The 15,195-nt window shown below is 45.8% G+C and overlaps 1 pseudogene; it reads left to right on the top strand.

Annotated features, from left to right (window-relative positions):
• The window catches only part of LOC120561118, a 30,210-nt pseudogene that overhangs the window by 2,462 nt on the left and 12,553 nt on the right, over nt 1–15,195 (top strand).

Raw genomic sequence — 15,195 nt, 5'->3', positions numbered from 1 at the left:
CTCGCAATTGTCGGGATTTATAAAGACTTTCCATGCGTATAAATGTTCCCAGTTTTCCGCAAACTTTTGACCACACGTGTGATCGTGCGTAATGCTCCCAAGGTTTTGTAGACTGTGTTTTAGTGAACTCCGATGGTATGCCCGTTTTCCGAACCTAACCCAGTTTTTGTTTTCCTGAACCCAACAATCCCGTTCTTGCTAAACCGACCCAGAGCCGGTCGCGGCGCCCGGCGAGGGGCTGCCAGCAACGGGGAGAGGCAGGGGCTCCTCCCACACCGTGCAGCGCTGCTCTCCCCTGCCTCTCCCAGGGAAATGCGTTGTTTGTTTGATGTGTATCTGTGTGTGTGTGTGTGTGTGTGTGTGTGTGTGTGTGTGTGTGTGTGTGTGTGTGTGTGTGTGTGTGTGTGTGTGTGTGTGTGTGTGTGTGTGTGTGTGTCTGTGTCTGTGTTGTCTGTGGGTCTTTATGTGGTCGTGTCTGATTGTAGGTGTCTGTGTGTGGGAATGTTGTCTTTCTGCACCTGCTATTCCCACACAATTACCATACAAGTTACCAAATTGTCACATTTCAAGCACTTTCACCTGTTTTGCACCAATAATGATCCAAAATCTTGTTTCTATTTTTTACCTTTTTAATAATTGAATTTCCTTTCTCACAAAAAACGAAAATGATCATATGATCATAAATGTGATCTCTCAGGGGTAAATGGCAAATATGAACCATAAATGATGAATATCATTGGTAATTGAGCTAAATCTGTTAAGTATTAAGGCTGTGTAACAACAATATGAACACTAGGGTTACGGCTTCCAAACAGGATTTTGTTTTGATGTTCGACCTCTGTTAGGAGCACCTCGATCTCACAATCACAGAATCGTGTTTTTTCCCCATTTTTCCGTTTCGTGATTGGTGATCAAGGGCTGGAATATTCATTGATTGATTAACATGGACCTTATTAGGACAAATATGGGACGACCTTGGGAGGAGCGTGAGGCTCGTGCACGACCGCATATGGTAACGCACGTCCGTATTTATAACGAGAAGAGTGCGTACCGGTGTGCGCCGCAAGGTGTTATAAATCAGAATATTGTTTTTGCGTACGAAAATTCTGACTTTTTTGCGCACAAAATCTTTCAGAATAGAATCTACGCACAGTTTTATAAATGAGGCCCCTGGACCACACCCCTAAATGCATTGAAGCAGCTGCCATGTGATTGGTTGATTAGATAATTGCATTAATGAGAAATCTTACAGGTGTTCCTAATAATCTTTAAGGTGAGTGTATATATATTACCGGTCAAAAGTTAGGGGTCACTTATAAATGTCCATTCCAGACAGAATACCAGCTGAGATCAGTTGCATTGTTTTATTAATCAGGGCAGCAGATTACATTATGAGATTACATAATGTCTAAAGGGTTCTGGACTGTTGTAACAGAAGTGGCTGAAGAAACACTTGAAATCCATGCTTTTTGGTCTCAACCTCATACCCAAATTAAAAGTAACACAGATTGATGTGGGTGTGTTTGTGTATTTGAGAAGTGTTGTATTTTTTAGTTTTTGGGCTTTTTTCTTTGCACTTTTCAAATGGAAATAAAAAAACGGACAGACATATCTGTAGAAAGAAATCATATAAAATACATTTGAGTCTTTTGGCTTCTGTTTGTTTCTGTAGTGAGCTGAGACGTGTGGCTAATGCCCTGTGTCCTCTGTCACCTGTCAGATGGGTTTACAGCAGTGGATTCTAATCATTTTACAGATGGAGGACTTGGACGGAAATAAAACACCTCCATTCTAGCCTCTGTGTCAGTAAGGCCGTGAATCACCCTGACACTTGTAACAACAACGTGAGAGTGTTACCTTTCCAATGATGGCACACCCCAGAGTGTCAAAGTATACGGGAGCTGTACCACTTTTAATTTGGGTATGAGGTTGAGACCAAAAAGCATGGATTTCAAGTGTTTCTTCAGCCATGTGTGTGTGTGTGTGTGTGTGTGTTTGTTGAGTTAGGGAAATGTTGTTTATTAAAGCGCTGTCTCTGTGTGTGTGTGTGTGTGTGTGTTTTTTTTTATGTGTGTGTGTGTGTGTGTGTGTGTGTGTTTGTGTCTCTTTTTTTGTGTGTGTGTGTGTGTGTGTGTGTGTGTGTGTGTGTGTGTGTGTGTGTTTTGTGTGTGTGTGTGTGTGTGTGTGTGTGTGTGTGTGTGTGTGTGTGCGTTTGTGTCTGTGTGTGTGTGTGTGTGTGTGTGTGTGTGTGTGTGTGTGTGTGTGTGCGTTGGTGTGTGTTGTGTGTGTGTGTGTGTGTGTGTGTGTGTGTGTGTGTGTGTGTGTGTGTGTGTGTGTGTGTCTGTGTGTGTGTCTTGTGTGTGTGTGTGTGTGTGTGTGTGTGTGTGTGTGTGTGTGCGTTTGTGTCTGTGTGTGTGTGTGTGTGTGTGTGTGTGTGTGTGTGTGTGTGTCTCTGTGTTTCAGGTGTGTGTGTTGGAGGACCAGCAGCGCGTGGTCATCAGCTCTCTGCAGTACTTCAAAGCTCTGGTGGATCGACTGGGAGTGGACAGACTGGGAGTGGACCAGTGTGCGGTGGGAGGTCTGCTGGGGGGGGCGTCTGGCGGGGTCCTGGAGGCGGTGCAGACTCTGGTCCAGCTGGAGCCACACCTGCACAACAGGTAGGACACACCACAACCATTCACAACAGGACAGCCAGCTGCCAGATGGGCCAGTCCTGTAGAACCATACACTAGTCCAGAGGCTCCCAACCTCTCTGGTCTGACTCCTCCACCCCCCACACCACACACAGCCCTGTCAGATAAACTTTTCGGTTTGTCCCAGTTCAGTTACAACTTTACGGGAAGTTAGAAGGAAAAAAGTCCTGAGCAAAGACAATGACTTCCTGTTTCTGTCATCTGATGCCGACCAACAGATTTACCACTGACTGTCCATCTGTTGCACCAGATATATACTGCTGTTGGTCCACACTTAACCATGTCTGTCTGTCTGTCTGTCTGTCTGTCTGTCTCTCCCTCTGTCTGTCTGTGTGTGTGTCTGTCTGTCTATCTGTCTCTCCATCTCTCTGCCTGTCTGTCTGTCTCTACCTCTGTCTGTCTGTCTGTCTCTCTGCAGTAAGACCGTCTCCTCCTGTCTCACTCGTCTCTACCGGTCTTTGGCTCAGCTGATTCGCTGGGTCGATCAGGTGATGCTGCAAGGCGTCGCCCACGGCAACAAAGAGTTCACAGCAAGCGTTACCACGGTGATCAGGGCCGTGCTCGACAGCGTCAAGGTGAGAAAAGAAATAATCCGCAAAGATATTTCTGTGTTTATGTTTATCAGCAGTTTGGTTTTTATTAGTTATTTGATGGACAGCTGGGACTGGCTCCTGATTGGTCGGCTACATCTCCATATATGCATATAATATCTTCTCCTACATATACGCCAGGCCCTCTCTGCCATGCCCCTAGTCTCTTCTGTAGTTTATAAAGACCTCTACCTAGTCTCTTCTGTAGTTTATAAAGACCTCTACCTAGTCTCTTCTGTAGTTTATAAAGACCTCTACCTAGTCTCTTCTGTAGTTTATAAAGACCTCTACCTAGTCTCTTCTGTAGTTTATAAAGACCTCTACCTAGTCTCTTCTGTGGGTTATAAAGACCTCTACCTAGTCTCTTCTGTAGTTTATAAAGACCTCTACCTAGTCTCTTCTGTAGTTTATAAAGACCTCTACCTAGTCTCTTCTGTGGGTTATAAAGACCTCTACCTAGTCTCTTCTGTGGGTTATAAAGACCTCTACCTAGTCTCTTCTGTAGTTTATAAAGACCTCTACCTAGTCTCTTCTGTGGGTTATAAAGACCTCTACCTAGTCTCTTCTGTGGGTTATAAAGACCTCTACCTAGTCTCTTCTGTAGTTTATAAAGACCTCTACCTAGTCTCTTCTGTGGGTTATAAAGACCTCTACCTAGTCTCTTCTGTAGTTTATAAAGACCTCTACCTAGTCTCTTCTGTAGTTTATAAAGACCTCTACCTAGTCTCTTCTGTGGGTTATAAAGACCTCTACCTAGTCTCTTCTGTGGGTTATAAAGACCTCTACCTAGTCTCTTCTGTAGTTTATAAAGACCTCTACCTAGTCTCTTCTGTGGGTTATAAAGACCTCTACCTAGTCTCTTCTGTAGTTTATAAAGACCTCTACCTAGTCTCTTCTGTGGGTTATAAAGACCTCTACCTAGTCTCTTCTGTGGGTTATAAAGACCTCTACCTAGTCTCTTCTGTGGGTTATAAAGACCTCTACCTAGTCTCTTCTGTGTGGAGAGAGGCTTACCCCCTTGGTTATAAAGACTTCTACCGACAGCGCTGTAAAATGTATTCTCAAGCTAACATGCTTATAATGAGGTATTCTATGTGCTCTGGCTGTCATGGATGGCTGGAGAATGGTGGACTTAAATGGTGACGCGGAAACTGAGGACTCAAAAATGCACAAAAACCAATCCAGGAAACAAGCAGGAAAAAACGGGAAATACAAAAATAAAGTACAAGTAAAATAGATAACACAGAACACTAACACGAACCGGGAAGACTAACAAACAGCAATACAGACTGGAGACAAAACACCATGATCTGACACCGGACAAGGACTACATACAGAGGGTAACGAGGTAACAAGAGGCTGGGAAACAGGTGAAATCACAAGAGCGGGAAAACCAAAAGACAGAAAGTCAAACAAGACACGACAAGACAGAAAACCAGACTGTCAAAATAAGACAAAACACAGAACAAAATACCAAAACCATAACACTGACTCTGTGAAGTGCTCTCTGTTTAGAACCTACATCACACCGCTATATTCTGCTCATACATAATGTGGTCCAACTATAAGAAAAAGAGTATATGCAGAGGTAGCATACAATGACGTAGTGAGGCTCCTAGTCATTTGTTTGAGTCCACTAGAGTGTCAACCTGTGAGGCTCTCTTAACACAACTGATTTATGAGATTTTATGTGTTGCTTGGAAAAGGCAGAGAACCACATAACTGAAGCCCTAGTCAGCCCTCTGAGAAGCTGCTATAGATACACTTCTAGGTTAAGACGGCATTGGTGCGATAGCCTGTATATGCTATATGCTAATATTTGTATGTAATTTTATGATGTGTTATATGTACCTGTGTCTGCAATAAAGAAAATTATTATAATCATTAGTTTCTCCATTAGGAACTGGTTCGATTGGCTGCAGAGAGACAAGGCAGCTCCGCCCCCTTGTCTCCTGTCCAATCACAGGCTGCCGTGGGACAGACAGTTTCATCTGATGACCAGCAGACAGCAGACAGGAGTCCAGCAGATCCTGCAGAGGACTCAGCTCCTCCAAAACCCCCGATGACTTTCTCAGAGACCCTCCCCCAGACCTCCCTCCCCCAGACGACCCTCTCCCAGATGACCCTCCCCCAGACCTCCCTCTCCCAGGGACTCAGGTGAGTCTTTGGCCGCGTTTTGGTTTTTAAGTGTTTGGGTTTTGAGCCCAAAGTGATCTCGGTGCACCGAGTGTTTTTATCTCCAGTAGAAGAACTAATCTCTGTTTAAACTAACACGCCCAAAACCTCATATCTCATCATCATCCTGGTACACTGGACATAAACAGGAGGTAGCGTTGAGACTCCGCCCCCTGCTGGTAATCACCATGGTAACATTAGTAGCTTTAGTCTCAGAGAACGAGACGTCGTGACCGATAAGACCCAATCAGAAGGAGAAACGCTGGCGTCAGGGTCTGCGTTGCCAAAGGTCTCTGTTTGGAGCCGTTGAGACTGAAACACAACCTCACAGATTCAGAACCAGAACGGGTCAGAAGTGTTTCCTAATGTCTCCAGTTTAGGGGCTCGGAAACACCAGAGCAGGGGGAATGAGAGGGGGGGAACGCCAGAGCAGGGGGAATGAGAGGGAGAAACACCAGAGCAGGGGGAATGAGAGGGGGGAACGCCAGAGCAGGGGGAATGAGAGGGAGAAACACCAGAGCAGGGGGAATGAGAGGGGGAAACACCAGAGCAGGAGGAATGAGAGGGAGAAACACCAGAGCAGGAGGAATGAGAGGGGGAAACACCAGAGCAGGGGGAATGAGAGGGAGAAACACCAGAGCAGGAGGAATGAGAGGGGGAAACACCAGAGCAGGGGGAATGAGAGGGGGAACGCCAGAGCAGGGGGAATGAGAGGGGAAACACCAGAGCAGGGGGAAATGAGAGGGGGAAACACCAGAGCAGGGGGGAATGAGAGGGAGAAACACCAGAGCAGGGGGAATGAGAGGGGGAAACACCAGAGCAGGGGGAATGAGAGGGAGAAACACACCAGAGCAGGGGGAATGAGAGGGGACACACCAGAGCCGGGGGAATGATAGGGAGAAACACCAGAGCAGGGGAATGAGAGGGAGAAACACCAGAGCAGGGGGAATGAGAGGGGGGAACGCCAGAGCAGGAGGAATGAGAGGGAGAAACACCAGAGCAGGGGGAATGAGAGGGAGAAACACCAGAGCAGGGGGAATGAGAGGGGGAACGCCAGAGCAGGGGGAATGAGAGGGAGAAACACCAGAGCAGGGGGAATGAGAGGGAGAAACACCAGAGCAGGGGGAATGAGAGGGAGAAACACCAGAGCAGGGGGAATGAGAGGGGAACGCCAGAGCAGGGGGGAATGAGAGGGGGAAACACCAGAGCAGGGGGAATGAGAGGGAGAAACACCAGAGCAGGGGAATGAGAGGGGGAAACACCAGAGCAGGGGGAATGAGAGGGGAAACACCAGAGCAGGGGGAATGAGAGGGGAAACACCAGAGCAGGGGGAATGAGAGGGGGGAACATCAGAGCAGGGGGAATGGCAATTTGTTGTACAGTACAGGCATATTGACACATAACCACAACACAAACATTGAACCACACATCTCCAGCACCATTTATCTCACACATAACATACACTCATCAATAAATAGAATACAGTAAAAAGGAGTATGTTGCACTTCCCTAAAAGGCCTAATGTCCTAAATAAATGAAACTACTGCACAGTATTTCACATATATTCCTCCAGTCATACCCCTCCCCACATCTTATTTAACGGGGTTATTGCCGTGGGAATGAATGAGTTATTTGCTCGGTTGGTTCTGACATTAGGGTATCTATGTCTATATCTACGACCAGAAGGGAGCGGCTTGAACTCCACTGACAGTGGATGGGTTGTATCTAGGGTGACCAGACGTCCCGAAAAATTCCGGACAGTCCCGAAATCCAAGCAGTTGTCCCGAATCGCGAATCCTGCTCCAATTGTCCCGAAAATTAGAGCAAAGTTTCAAGAGCAGACTCTGGAGTAGTTCTAGTCTGATAGAACATTAAACACTGTTCATGGTGATTGAGCTCCCGGTTCGGCAGATGGTCCGGGGTGCTCTGCCTCCGACCTGCTTCCAAAACGTTCCTAAAGTCCTCCTCGTCTCCGAAATAAAATCCCCCCATCCCCGTCGGGAGACAATGGGGTGGCATCACAGCTGGGGGACACCACAGTCTGGGGTTTAAATACTTAACCAAAGGTTATTTACAAAAAACACAACCTTTTTGTCCCTTTTTAAGTTATAGAGTAGATGAAGAGAGTGCAAGTTGCAGCCATGAGGCCAGGGAAAGTGCATGTTCAGGCATCCAATAAAAATAATAAATCATTTTGTTGCGGAGCCCCCCCGTCTCGTCCTGTCATGAATTTGACCCATTCTGATCTGGTCACCCTAGTTGTATCCATGCAGACCTTGTCTGCTTTCTGTGCCCATCTGGTCAGATATAGTTGGTACAGGTCTACCTGTTGCTTACCAGGGGTTTCCCTGGGTTTGCGGAAGACTTGGGTGTGCATGTTTGGCGGAGTTGTTTAGGGGTCCTCCCTCAAGAAAATGTGATGTTTTTCAATTAAAATAAATGCAATTTCACATCATTTTGGAGCATTATAACCATATCTGTGTCTGAAACGTGGGAACAGTTAGAGCAGATAATAAGTAAATAACACTTAAAAAGCTTAAAGACCAAACTTAAACTAAAGAAGTCCAACTCCAATCATTAGCCATAGAGCAGCACGCTGCCTGTTAGCTCCAGCATGCCTCAGGCTGCAGTACTGTGACGCTGACACAGAAACAGGAAGCTGTTGCTGTTTAAATCTGCACTCATATGGCCGGGTTGGTTCAGTGGGTGGAGCAGGCGCACATATACTTAGAGGTTTATTCCTCGACACAGAGTTTCCAGGGTTTTAATCCGAAAAGAAAAGTCTCAAGTAAAGTACAAGTACCTCAACATTTGGTACTGAAGTACAGTACTGGAGTACATGTACTTGTAGATTACTGACTGTGAACAGCAGACATGAGACATTATTGTGGTCTGTCATTGGACCATGTTTGAGGTGGCTGCTGTGAGCAGAAATAAAGCTGTGGATGAAACAGGAAGTAGAGAGACTAAAAACATCACATCGCCCCCCCACCACCCACTCTGCACTTCCTGTCTCTGTGTTGTCTGAACGACAGCAGGAAGAAGGAGAGGAAGAAGTGAGAGAGAGAGAGAGTTTCAGCTTCTCTTTGTTCCTCTTCATTTAAAATGTGACGTCACTGAATGTTTCTAACAGGAAGCAGCATTAGCATCACTAGCATGTTGTTAGCATGTTTCCATCTTTGTTAGAGATGTTCCCAAATAGATACAAGTATCAGAAAAGACTCAGAACTGAACTAAAATGTATTTATATGCAATGCTGAAAAATGACCTTGTGTCTGTCTGTCTCTCTGTCTGTCTGTCTCTCTGTCTGCCTGTCTCTTTGTCTGTCTGTCTGTCTGTCTGCCTTTCTGTCTGTCTGTCTGTCTCTCTGCCTGTCTGTCTGTGTGTGTGGTTGTTTGTTGTGTTTTTTGTGTTTGTTTTTTTTTTTTTTTTTTTTTTTTTTTTTTTTTTTTTTTTTTTTTGTTGCCCTTTTGCCCCCCCTGTTTTTCCCCCCCCCCGTGCGGGCGGGCTTTTCGTTGTTCCCCCCTTTCCCCCCCCCCCCCCCCCCCCCCCCCCCCCCCCCCCCGAGCTCGAGTTTACATACCATAATGATACACAGGTTGTCATGGCAACGTCTTTGAACTCTTGACAAATTAGAAGCAAAGATAAATGATGTTCTCATGATATAAATATGGTTTATATTTTAACTTCTGACTAAACACAAACCGGCAGCCGGCAACACCACATTCAGAAAGTTATATGTTAAGATGAAACCTTTCCTCTGGAGCTGTGTTCAATTGCTGTTGTCTGATTATAGCTCGACATGTCTCCAACAGCTGGAACAGAAACACTGTTACAACAGAAACACTGTTACAACAGAAACACTGTTACAGCAGAAACACTGTTACACAGAAACACTGTTACAGCAGAAACACTGTTACAACAGAAACACTGTTACAGCAGAAACACTGTTACAGCAGAAACACTGTTACAACAGAAACACTGTTACAGCAGAAACACTGTTACAACAGAAACACTGTTACAACAGAAACACTGTTACAGCAGAAACACTGTTACAACAGAAACACTGTTACAGCAGAAACACTGTTACAGCAGAAACACTGTTACAACAGAAACACTGTTACAACAGAAACACTGTTACAACAGAAACACTGTTACAGCAGAAACACTGTTACAACAGAAACACTGTTACAGCAGAAACACTGTTACAACAGAAACACTGTTACAGCAGAAACACTGTTACAGCAGAAACACTGTTACAGCTGGTGTAACATGGTGGGCAGCACGATCCATTTTGGCATTTAGCAAAACATGTTCCCAAGTGTTAGCTTGAATGTTGTGCGATTCAAGTTTAAGTTGAAACACTTGATTGTGATTGTGTAGCACAACGAGAGGACTTTGTGACAGCCTAGGGGTTCAATAGTACTGGAACTATTAAATTAATACAAATACCAAAGTCTTTGGATAGGCTGATTACTCGCGTGCTGTTCAGCAGTATATCGGCGTGGTGATGAACCCGTTTCACCGGGACTCTCCTTACACAACATACTGAAATGATTTCATGCAAAAAAGTCATTTTATATGTAAGAACGTTTCAGTTGTGTGTTTTTATCACTTATGAATATGTGTGAGAGTAGTTTAAGGTGAAGTTTTTTCTTCATTATTGTTTTATGTAACAGTTATTATAAGTGTGAAATAAATGTAGAAGCATGAAGAATGTCAAAATGTATTTGTTACAGTTCAGTTCTTAAATGTAAATGTACTAAGTTAGTGTGTGTCTGTCTGTGTGTCTGTGTGTCTGTGTGTCTGTGTCTGTGTGTCTGTGTCTGTGTGTCTGTGTCTGTGTCTGTGTGTGTGTGTCTGTGTGTGTGTGTCTGTGTGTGTGTGTCTGTGTCTGTGTGTCTGTGTCTGTGTCTGTGTGTGTGTGTCTGTGTGTGTGTGTCTGTGTGTGTGTGTCTGTGTGTGTGTGTCTGTGTGTCTGTGTCTGTGTCTGTGTGTGTGTGTCTGTGTCTGTGTGTGTGTGTCTGTGTGTGTGTGTGTTTCAGGAGGAAGAGCATTTGAAGCGTCGCTCCTCTGCTGCTGAGAAGAACACACACTGTGGTAACCTACACACACACAGACACACATACACAGACATACACACACAGACACACACACACAGCAGGGTAGGGGTGACATCACTTCCTGTCACTTGACCGTAACAGGAAGTGGTGTTTGCGGCCCCTTCTTGTCTGCGGCAGACTCTCTGCTGCCTCCTGCTGCTGATTGCTTGAGGTCTACCCTGAATGGTCCCAGAGCTGAGTCTACTATAGACTGACCTGGGGGGTCTACTATAGACTGACCTGGGGCGACTACTATAGACTGACCTGGGGGTCTACTATAGACTGACCTGGGGGGACTACGATAGACTGACCTGGGGGGTCTACTATAGACTGACCTGGGGCGACTACTATAGACTGACCTGGGGGGTCTACTATAGACTGACCTGGGGGGACTACTATAGACTGACCTGGGGGGTCTACTATAGACTGACCTGGGGCGACTACTATAGACTGACCTGGGGGGTCTACTATAGACTGACCTGGGGCGACTACTATAGACTGACCTGGGGGGGACTACTATAGACTGACCTGGGGGTCTACTATAGACTGACCTGGGGGTCTACTATAGACTGACCTGGGGACTACTATAGACTGACCTGGGGGACTACTATAGACTGACCTGGGGGACTACGATAGACTGACCTTGGGGGACTACTATAGACTGACCTGGGGGGTCTACTATAGACTGACCTGGGGGGACTACTATAGACTGACCTGGGGGGACTACTATAGACTGACCTGGGGCGTCTACTATAGACTGACCTGGGGGACTACTATAGACTGACCTGGGGGTCTACTATAGACTGACCTCGGGGTCTACTATAGACTGGACTGGGGGCACTACTATAGACTGACCTGGGGGTCTACTATAGACTGACCTGGGGGACTACTATAGACTGACCTGGGGGTTTACTATAGACTGACCTGGGGCGACTACTATAGACTGACCTGGGGGGTCTACTATAGACTGACCTGGGGGGTCTACTATAGACTGACCTGGGGGGTCTACTATAGACTGACCTGGGGGGACTACTATAGACTGACCTGGGGGGACTACTATAGACTGACCTGGGGGGTCTACTATAGACTGACCTGGGGCGACTACTATAGACTGACCTGGGGCGACTACTATAGACTGACCTGGGGGACTACTATAGACTGACCTGGGGGCCTACTATAGACTGACCTGGGGGGACTACTATAGACTGACCTGGGGGTCTACTATAGACTGACCTGGGGGATTACTATAGACTGACCTGGGGCGACTACTATAGACTGACCTGGGGGACTACGATAGACTGACCTGGGGGGACTACTATAGACTGACCTGGGGGTCTACTATAGACTGACCTGGGGGGTCTACTATAGACTGACCTGGGGGGACTACTATAGACTGACCTGGGGGGTCTACTATAGACTGACCTGGGGGGACTACTATAGACTGACCTGGGGGGACTACTGAGTTCATTCAAGACATTTTAATAAGAGGACACATCTGTTGTTCTGCCCAGTTTATAGAAAATAAAGAGAGTCCTAGTAATTTAGGAAACACTCATGATATTTCAGGAAAATGTAATATACTGTATACATGGATATATACAGGTATATACATATATATATATATATATATATATATATATATATGTATTCAGTATATTTACATTTCATATAAATGTAAATGTATATAGATGATTATTTGAACATACAGTATGTTATAATATAAATCCTTAAATGTGTGTGTGTGTGTGTGTCTGTGTGTGTCTGTGTGTGTGTCTGTGTGTGTGTGTCTGTGTGTGAGTATGTGTGTGTGTGTGTCTGTGTGTGTGTGTGTGTGTGTGTGTGTGTGTGTGTGTCTGTCTGTGTGTGTGTGTGTGTTTCTGTGTGTGTCTTTGTGTGTCTGTGTTTGTGTGTGTCTGTGTGTGTGTTTGTGTTTGTGTGTCTGTGTCTGTGTCTGTGTGTGTGTGTGTGTGTGTGTGTGTGTGTGTGTGTGTGTGTGTGTGTCTGTGTGTGTGTGTGTCAGAGGAAGATCCGGACTACGACTTCCTGCACACTGACCTGTCCTCTTCGGAGACTCTCCCTCCTCTTCCTCACCCCCCCGCCCTGCCAGAGAAGACACGCTGCAGCACTGCAGGTCTGTCTGTCTGTCTGTCTGTCTGTCTGTCTGTCCCTCTGTCTGTCTGTCTGTCTTTCCCTTTGTCTGTCTGTCTGTCTGTCTGTCCCTCTGTCTGTCTGCCTGCCTGTCTGTCTGTCTGTCTCTCCCTCTGTTTGTCTGCCTGTCTGTCGGTCTGTCTGTCCCTCTGCCTGTCTGTCTCTATGTCTGTCTGTCTGTCTATCTGTTTGTCTGTATCTCCCTCTGTCTGTCTGTCTGTCTGTCTGTCTGTCTCGCTGTCCATCTGCCTGCCTGTCTGTCTCTCTGTCTGTCTGTCTGTCCCTCTGTCTGTCTGTCTGTCTGTCTGTCTGTCTGACTATCTCTCTGAATCTAAATCACAGGAACGACCAACTCTCAGGCCCCGCCTTCCTTTGAGTTTGACTCCGCCCCCTGTGATGACGTCATAGGCCCTGATGCATCACTGTCCTCCCCTCTGTCCCCCAGCAAGACCCCCCCTCCCCTCCCTGAGAAGAAGCGACACAGTGAGTGAAAAAACATCCATAATCAGCAATAACTTCGATGGAGCTAGGCTAACCCCTTCCCCCCTGCTTTGTGCTAAGCTAGACTAAACCTGTCCTGTACTGCAGTGGTTCCCCCTACAGTAAATATAACTAGAGAATTCAAAAAAATTTTGACAGTGTGCCTACTACGTGGTGCACATCCGAATATCACTGGCTAACAACAAAAACCTGCTGTTTGACATCACAGGCCATCGTCACCACAGGTATATAGTTAATATCATTATAACAGCTGATCTGAGCTACCTTTACTCTGCTGTTTCACATGTCCTGTAAGAGAGGACAACACGGCCTACAGTAAAGAGCCTCCATGATAGGAGGTGTGTTTGTCAGAACATGTTGCTATGGTGATTTCCGTTTTTTTTTTTTATTTATCGGCAGTTGGTATGATCAAAGCCAAAAGTTTAAGTTCGATGGATTCCATTGTTACATGTCTGCGACCGGCACAAAAATCCCTAAATTTTGACCAACAATATAAAGAGTAAAAACTGTACGAGAGAGAGCAATTTGTTTGGAAATATTTCAGAGAATCGTACTGCAGCTCCACCCTCTGTCCTCCCCTCTAACTCTCAACATTCTGTCCCCATACACACACATTGGAAAATCTGAAAGGGTCTGAAAACGAACTGCAGCTCCATTTTTTTTCATTGTTTCTATCGGCAGTTGGTATGATCAGAGCCAAAAGTTTACGTCCGGTGGATTCCATAGTTACATGTCTGCGACCGGCACAAAATTCCCTACATTGTGACCAACAATGATGTATGAAGAATAAAAACTGTAGGGGAGAGAGTGATTTGTTTGGAAAAAAGTTCAGAGAATCGTACTGCAGCTCCATTGTTTTTTCGTTGTTTCTATCGGCAGTTGGTATGTAGACAGCCAAAAGTTTACGTCCGATGGATTCCATAGTTACATGCCTGCGACCGGCACTAAAATCCCTACATTTTGACTAACAATGATGTATGAAGAGTAAATACTGTAGGGGAGAGAGCAATTTGTTTGGAAAAATTTCAGAGAATCGTACTGAAGCTCCCCCCTCTGTCCTCCCCTCTGACGCTCAACAATCCGGCCCCATACACACACATCGGAAAATCTGAAACGGTCTGAAAACTGGACGATTCATAAACTGTGATTTTGTAGAAACCGTGCTTGATATCAGAATGACCAATCAGCCCAATAAACGCCAAACGTCTTGTCTTCAGTATAAACTAATTATTTTTCTACATTAAAGTATGGCGATACAGTATGGCCCCAAAGAGGGGTTGTTTTGAGCGATTTTAAGAGATTTCCCATTCAAGTCTATTGGACATTTTACAGCCGTTTTTTGCAGATTTCGTGAAAACCGTGCGGCAAATCTTTTTGAAAACACATAGCACACCACTCCCGATCATAACACACGTTTTGATGTATTTTGTGTGCACGTGTTGGCAATGCTCCGTGACTAGTAGCGGGACAAAAAACAGGCGGAATAATAATAAAAAAGTATGGGCAATAATAGTCATTGTGCCGATTGCACACCGGCACACTGAATTAGCTTTGTTTTGCGCAGCGAGCCTTTTACTTCTGCTTGGAGTGAAGCTAACTGTTTCAACCGTTTACTTTGAGGTTGTACTGTTCCTTTAAACAGACATCACTCCTCAGACAGCATTTACTACTTTGATATCTGATTGTCTCTCTCTCCACCAATCTGTCTGTCTGTCTGTCTGTCTGTCTCTCTCCACCCATCTGTCCGTCTGCCTGTCTGTCTGTCGGTCTCCACCTGTCTGTCTCCCTCTCCACCTGTCTGTCTGTTTGTCTGTCTCTCTCTCTCTACCTGAATGTCTGTCTGTCTCTCTCTTTCTCTACCTGTGTCTGTCTACCTGTCTGTCTTCAGTCCATCAGTACCTGCAGTTCTGTTCGTCCTACAGCGTTCAGTCAGCCGACCTTTTCTACCAGCGCCCTCTGGCTGTCAGTGAGCGTTACAGCAGCCGA

This window comes from Perca fluviatilis, chromosome 6 (assembly GCF_010015445.1).
Source record: "Perca fluviatilis chromosome 6, GENO_Pfluv_1.0, whole genome shotgun sequence".
NCBI classification, from domain to species: domain Eukaryota; kingdom Metazoa; phylum Chordata; class Actinopteri; order Perciformes; family Percidae; genus Perca; species Perca fluviatilis.
Note: the sequence above shows the minus strand (reverse complement) of the source record. Positions and strands in the feature narration are given on the sequence as shown.